General features: G+C 54.1%; 1 protein-coding gene and 1 non-coding gene across 2 annotated transcripts in view; both read right to left on the reverse strand.

The window, feature by feature from the left end:
- Myh9 (myosin heavy chain 9) overlaps positions 1–6,934 on the reverse strand; it is an 86,703-nt gene extending 79,769 nt beyond the window's left edge. The window contains exon 1 of the mRNA XM_028871057.2: positions 6,775–6,934. The gene's annotated coding sequence lies outside the window, so the exon portion shown is untranslated. The remainder of the gene's footprint in view (positions 1–6,774) is intronic.
- Positions 5,462–5,563, reverse strand: LOC114694394. Its single transcript, XR_003734692.1, has one exon. It is a non-coding gene; the product is annotated as a U6 spliceosomal RNA (small nuclear RNA).
- Positions 6,935–7,429: the final 495 nt, after the last annotated feature.

Genomic DNA, 7,429 nt, shown 5'->3' on the forward strand with positions numbered 1-7,429 from the left:
CCCAAGGGCCCCACCCAACTGGAAGAAGTTCAGACAAACCCAACACCTCCCCCATTCTTTAACTTGCTGCCTCTCAAAGGAAAAGATGTTTTAGGGAGGGAAGAAGGCTTCTGAGGGAAGGCTAAGGGAGCTGAGCATGCTGCTTGGCTACCTGCCCACAAAAGCCAAGAAAGATGGTACCATTCAAAAGCAATTTCTCCCGCCTGAGTGAGACCAGGAGCAACTGTCGGCATGAACCCTGGGCAAAGTACTCATCAACATGGGAGGAAAAAAGTATTTCTTTAAAAACTATGCCCAAGAGCCTTTCGACGCAGACATTCTACAAGCCTAAGCACATTCAACAGAAGGGGACTTTTTGTTTTGGTCTGGTTTCTTTTTCAAAGACAGGGGGTCTCTATGTCGTCCTGGATGAAAGGTCTGGAACTCACAGAGATCCGCCTGGCTCTGCCTCCTGAGTGCTGGGATTAAAGGCAGGCAACCACCACCATTCCCAGCATTGACATCAATGGTTCTTCTTTTAATTGGGATCAGTTAGAATCAATATTCAGAGATTGGGGGGGAGTTCTGGGGGGGAGCGCAGTGGCAAAGTAGTTGCCTAGCATCTAAGCCTTGGGACTGACTGATTCCCAGCACTGCACAGTTAGAAAATTAAAAATAAAAAGTAGAAAAATCTAAGGGTCAAGTTTCCAAATTGTAAATGCCCTCTTGGTCAGTGATATCCTTATAAATGAAAGAAATTCATCTATCTTAACACATAAACATTATGGAGACAGGCATCCGGCCCACTGGGACCATAGAGGCCTCCCTGGGAGACCCCGTTTTTCCTTGGCAAAGCACCATAAGGACCTAGAGATCCGTCGGAGAGGCCACAAGGAAGTAACTTGGGGCATGGAAAAGATCAGTCGCCCTTACCTCTAGGCAGCAGATAGGCTGCGGTCCAACCTGTCCTGCAGGAGACTCACCCTTGGCCAGCGACTTCCTTCCAGAGAGCACTTCAAGCTCCCCAGCCAAGGGAGGGTGGTCCTGGGCATTCACAGCCAGCATGGACCAGGCCAGGAGCCTCCTTCTTCTCCAGCCACCTGCCCAGTGCTGAATCACCTCAGGCTCGGGGAAACCGGTCAGAGCGGAGCCTGACTAAGTCCAGCACAAGCGTGCCTCAGGTCCTTTTTAAAGAGACTCACATCAGACCCAAGGAGCAGCTCCCCGCGCCTCCAACCACCTGCCCATGTGGTGGCAGGCCCGCTTTAGAGCCTGGCTCACTGTACGAGCTCTCGGGTGACTCACGCCACTCGGACTTTCCACGCCGTCTGGCAGGGGACAGGGCCTGCTCAAAACCCTCGGAGGCTCTTCCTCAGGCTTCCCCGGGGAAAGGCATGAGGAGAGCTGGCAGCGTCTCCAGCACCCACAGAATCTGAGGCTGGCATCAGCCCTTCCTGGAGACAAAGGCCAGGGTCCCCCCCACAAGTCACCATGTCCCTTTGATCACACTGTCAAGAACTTGAGCTTTTCCACTGCCGATGCATTAAAAACCACAGACCAGATGTCTGAGCAATTAACCGGGGCAGAGCAGAAAAGGGGTGTACTTTCGAAAGCTATGACCCCAAGTTACAAAAGAAGGGGACACACACCTTTAATCCCAGAACTCAGGAGGCAGAAGCAGGCGAATCTCTATGAATTCAAGGCCAGCCTGGTCTACACAGTGAGATCCTGGCCAGCCAAGGCTACACAGTGATGCCTTGTCTCAACAACAAATCCATGCAAGCTTCTTTTTCTCATAGCCAAAAACAGGAATCACCCCCCATATTTCCCAGGCTGGGGTGGGTGGTGGGATGATCAAAACAGCACATCTGTCATTCTAGTGAGATTGAGGCAGGCTGAGGAAAACAGGACTCAAGTGTTCGAAGCCAGAAGAGCGGGTCAGTCCGTTTTTAAGCCCTTTCCACCTCCGCCAGGTGTGATGGCACAGACCTGCAATCCCAGCATTCAAGTGGTCAGGGGTGGAGAGGCAAAGGCTAACCTGAACCTAACCTGGACCTTACAGTGAGAGCCTGTCTCAATAAAACAGCAGAGGCGAAAGGGTTCCCACAAATGGGAACACAGCACACAGAATCTAGCTGTGCCTTTTCATCCCCCTCAGAGAACAGGCCCTGTGAGCACAGAGAGATTAGCCTGTCTTTTAAGGGCTGCAAGGATTTCCGCTGTACAGCTGTGCCACGATTAACGTGACCTTTCTAATGGACAGCGAGCTTGCTTCCTGCCTTCTTCTCGGGCGATGCCACAGTGACTATCCTCACATTTCCTTCTGCACAATTATCTGTGGGGTCAGTGCCTAGAATGCAGTTAGAAGGGAATTCGCTTCAGCAGATGCTGTCAAAGCTACCTTCGGAGAAGAGGGGTGCCTGGAGCTGAGAAATGGTTCAGTGGTTAAGAGTGTGCACTGTTTTGGCAGAGGACTGGAGTTCGGTCCTCAGCACCCACATCATGTGGCTCACAACTGCTTGTAACGCCAGCTAAAGGGGGAAATCCCACACCTCTGGTCTCTTCTAGCGCGCACACACTTTTTTTAATCTCTACCCCCCAAAAAAAAGGTGTGCAACATATACCCCACCCATAAAGCACTCAAGCGGGGAGGCAGAGGAAGTCCCTCAACTGTAGTTTCCCAGGCACCCCTGTATACCAGTAGGCACATGAACAGCTGCTACACTCTTACAGGGAATGTGGTCCTCTCTAACAGATCAAACCTACCTTCTATCAGCACCACAGCTGGAAGCCAGGTCTCCAGATACACAAGTCTGGTGGTGTTCTTTCCACACCACCCTTGCCTATCGCCTAGAACATGGAAAACCATGTTTTAGGGAAAGACAAAAAAAAACATACAGCCAGCGTCAACAACTTCTGCCTAGGCCAGCACCTCAAAACAAACCATTTAGCCCATACTCACAAGCAAGCATACCCAAAAGCATCAACAGCCTTAAAGCCACTATGATTTTGGCATTTTGCCCCGCCCCTGCAAGGCGGACCCCCCCCCAAAGCACCCCAAGATACATGGACCCCTTTTTAGAGGTTGAAAAAAAATGCTGAGTTGGGAACCAAGGCAAATGGTTTACCCTCTACCCTACATAACTACCTAGTGAGTGAGGTAAGACTAATAAAATCTATAAAAAAAAAAAAAAAAAAAAAAAAGAGAAAAGGTGTACACGGCCACTATACAGCAGGACTTTCACATGATTACTCCTTCTAGTTCTTGCATTCAGTTTTGCAGAGTAGATCCCGTGATTCCCATGTTCCAGATGGGAAAACTGAGGGAGTTGAATAATGTGTGGGATGTCACAAAGCAAGTGGGAAGGGGTAGATTTGAACTCTGCCTTATCACCACAGTTCATGTTCTTTCCCTGACCCACTCATGCGTCCCACTCAGTGGATTAAAGACCCTTGCCACCAAGTCTGAGTTAGATCCCAAGGATCCCATGGTAGAAGAATCAACTCCCCTAAGTTAGTGTCTCTCTCTCTCACACTCACACTCTCACACACACACACACAAACTTTTCTGTATTAAAAATTTATTTATTTATTTATTTTAAACAGAGGTCCCTGAGCCAGTTGCCTAGGCAACCAGTGTTCTGTTGTCACCAGAGGCCCTGAGCCCAGGGGCTCAGAGCACCAAGGGTTAAAAGCTGAGGTGGTGATTCTCTGGGGCAGCACAAAAGGAAAATGTACTTCCTGCCCCTGCGGGCGGAGATGCTGTTTTATGCTCAGTAAATTAGGACGTTTGTTTAATTAAGAGAACACACAGATTTTGTTATTCTAAATATTTTTGGAACATGATGCTTGGAGGAAGCTGTCAAGGCAAGGATTTTTTTTTACCCTTGCTTTAGATCCCCCCCACCCCCCAAGAGAAGGAAAACAACAGCTAACCCCTCCTCCCCTTTTGAAATAAAGATGTCAAGCTGGTAGGGACTGTCTTAAGTACTTTATTGAAGGATTAGTTCGAAGAGGAAGTGAGCAAAACCCCAGCCAGTCCCATTTCTAGCAATACCCTAGCGGCTCCCTAACAATGCTGCATTTTTTAGTGTGTTTCTCTAAGAGCTAAGAGATCCTTGTTTGGCTTTTTTCTAGAGCAAGACCAGGCAAAAGGCAGGCTGTGATTAACATGCACCCTTTATTCCACAAGAGAGAAGCTGCCCTATCTCCTAACCCTTTGGTTAAAAAGTTCAAAAATTAAAATAAATAAATAAATACAAACCAGATAAACCAGAACCCTCTCCTTCCTCTCCTCTCCCCTGTGAGGCCCTTCAGACCAGCAGCCCCACTGAGATTCCCTGACTCTCAGCTTCCCTTCCCCAACCCCCAGGGTGACATAATGCCTCCCAACAGAACTTGCTAATGCTGGCTGGAGGGGAAGCTGGGTCTGCCCACCTGCCCTGCCAGGACCTGCAGAGTACAGGAGCAAAGTTCTGGAGTGTCACCCACACCACACACACTGCCTCTAGAACGGCACTGAGCAATCCCTCGATGCTTTTAATTACTCCCCAATTATCCATTAAATGACTCCCCACTTTCCTTCACCACGTGCTTGCCTCAGATTGCCAAGCCTGAAATGTCTTCCTTCCTCCTTCCTCGTGGTGGCTTCCCTGCGTGCCCTGGACAGCAGCACCCACCCCCCAACCTAGGAATCCCTTGAGTCCTTTGTCCCTGGCTTGTTTGGGACACAGCACAAGCTTTCTCTGTACCTCAGTGGGCCACGGTTACCCCTTGAAGCCGACCACCTTCCCCAGGACACAAGTCTCTTCAGGAGGCCAACAAGCTCTCACGGGGCAGTCCCATGCCTCGCGGTACCTTTCCGGAGTTCTTGTCATCTCCACCTCACACTCAAGTCACCTACTGATTTGTCTCAGCTCTCCCCTAAAGTGCCTGCGGGCAGGGGCCAGGTCTTACTCAACTCACACCCACCCCACCCCACCCCACCCCCACACACACCACCTGGCAAAATCCCTGGCAGGAGAAGCCAGTTAAATATTTGCCCAATTACACATCTCTAGGCCCTTCCCCCACCCATAGCAACCTTGTATATAAATTGACTGATATTGAGAGATTGTCTTAAACTGGCCTTCAAGCAGCCTGCCTCCTGAACAAAAAGGTAGACAGGTGAGGTGATCAGCCTGGCCTCTAGACGGTGGAGTCAGAAATGGCTACAATGTTGCTGTGAACAAGGGGCTAAAATTCTTCCCCTTCAACTGTTACCTTTTTAATTTGTTGTTGTTGTTGTTGTTTACTTAACTTGGTCCAAGACTGGAGAGGGACCCCAGGGTGGTTACACAGCTGCCTAAACAGCGTGAGAAGTTCAGGTGGAGGTCCTGAGGCTGGGTGAGGGAGCGCCACTCAGGCAAGGAGACCTCCCAGACGTGCTCCAGAGTGAGCCGCTTGCCCCGAGATGGCTGGGACACGCCAGTCTGCGTCGGCTAAAAATATGGAACCCTTAACGAATTTGCGTGCCATCCTTGCGCAGGGGCCATGAATTTGTGTATCGTCCCAATTTTAGTATGGGTGCTACCGAAGGGAGCAGGCAAGCGTTACTCGGAAATCCTGCTAAATCCAGAAAACCACTCAGCGAGAACCAAAAAGCCACTGGACCTCTCCACTGCCCAGCCGGAGTAGCCTCCGGGTCTCCCAAGAAAGACCTGGGACTTCCCAGAAACCTTTTCCCTAACACCGCTGGGTGGGGCCTCAGGCACCCGCCCGGGCCCACCCTGCCCTCAATTTCACTACTGCCCGCAAGCAAGTCCTGGAGGATTCAAACTCCGCTGCTTGGAAGATATGAGGACCAGGAGAAGTGGGGAGCAGTTCTGTCCTGGGCGTGGTCCCAGAACAGGATGCGGTGAGGACCCTTGCACAGGGAAGTGGGGGATGTCTTCAAAACTCCGCCTCTAACCCTAACATAAAAAGATGCAGTAATAGCCGGGCCTGGTCCTAAACTCAGGGCCAGCAACCAGACACTGGTCCGGGCGTGGCGTCCCAGGGTGCGGTGGAATCAGGTGCACGCCTGGGCGGCCCGAGGATTGCGGGCAGACCCAGGCCTTTTGCCCTCGGGCAACGGAAACCCAAGGCTAGATGAGGACAGGCGGGGGTCTTTCTGGCGTCATGGGCCCCGCAGCAGCCGGGTCCCCTTTTCCCACGCACCCAGCGCACCTCTCTCCGCCCCCTCCCGGCCTGTAGGGTGACGGGCGAATGAGGAAGTCCGCTGCGGAGGGCGGAAACCGAGCTCGGCTCAATGTCTGCGGCGGGACCGACCGATCCTGACTCAGAAGGACACCCCGACAGCTGCCAAGCGGTCCCCGCCTGCCCGTTACCTCCCTTTGCAAAACTTAGAGGAACCGCTGCCCCGAGCCCGCATCCTCATCCCCGTGGGCTCGGCGGGCGGTGCGCGGATTGCGGCGTTCCCGAAGGGGTTAAAAAGTTTGCGCCAGCCGGCCGTCGGGGAGGCGGGAGTGCACAGGCGACAGAAGCAGGCCGACTTCCCAGTGCCCAGACCGGGAAGACTCCCAGCAGGGCGGGGACTGTGTCCCCCGGCTCCCTAACCCCAAGGCCTCGCTGCCTAGCGCCTCTCGGGTGAGGATGCGGAGCCCGGTTCTAGGCGTTCGCGCCCGACCGCGCCGGAGCCGGCCACGCGGAGGCCGAGAACCACAGGGCCGCCGGCTCCAAAAGCCGAGCGTCTAGTCGCCGCGCGCGCGCGCTCGGGAGTCCCGGGGCGGGACACACCGGCAAGGGCTCGCTCACCTGAACCTGGGTTTGCCCGGGGAACAGGCGCTGGTTCTACAGAGGGGACTTTCGGGAGCGCTCGGGCGGCGCGGCGGGGTGGAGCGAACGCGAGACTCGAGCCGCAGCAGGTCAGGTTCTTGAGCCTTCCGTGCCCTGCCCAGGAACCACGGTGATCTGCGCGCCTCACCGCACCCAGCTCGGCTGAACGCCGCCCGCCCCTCCCTCCCTCCCTCCGTCCCAGAAGAGGGCGGGTCTGAAGCCCTCTACGGGTCGGGGGCGGAGCTCCCGAGAGCGCCCGCCCCCCGTCCACTTCGTCCAATCCAGCAGGAGTCTGGCCTAAACTGACACATCATCAGCCTATAAGCAGACAAGGGACGGATGCCAACCGGCCAGGATTCCTCCTCCCCATTCGTCCCCAACTCCGCCCACCCCACCTTCCCCGCGCTTCCTAGGCGGGAGCCCCGCCTCGTGGGGCGGATCCAACGGACAGCCAGGTTACCGGACGAGGATTGACGTGAACTATACCCAATCAGGAGTGGGCGGCTCCGGCGCGCTGGGCTCCCGGTCCCGGCTCTGATGCGCAGCCTGGGCCGGGCCGAGGCCGGCGGGAGAGTGCTGGGAAGGTCTGAGGCTCTGACACTCCGCCCCGCGAGCCGTGTTTTCCCTTCGTCCT

The sequence above is a fragment of the Peromyscus leucopus genome, chromosome 20 (assembly GCF_004664715.2).
Source record: "Peromyscus leucopus breed LL Stock chromosome 20, UCI_PerLeu_2.1, whole genome shotgun sequence".
Taxonomy (NCBI): Eukaryota; Metazoa; Chordata; class Mammalia; order Rodentia; family Cricetidae; genus Peromyscus; species Peromyscus leucopus.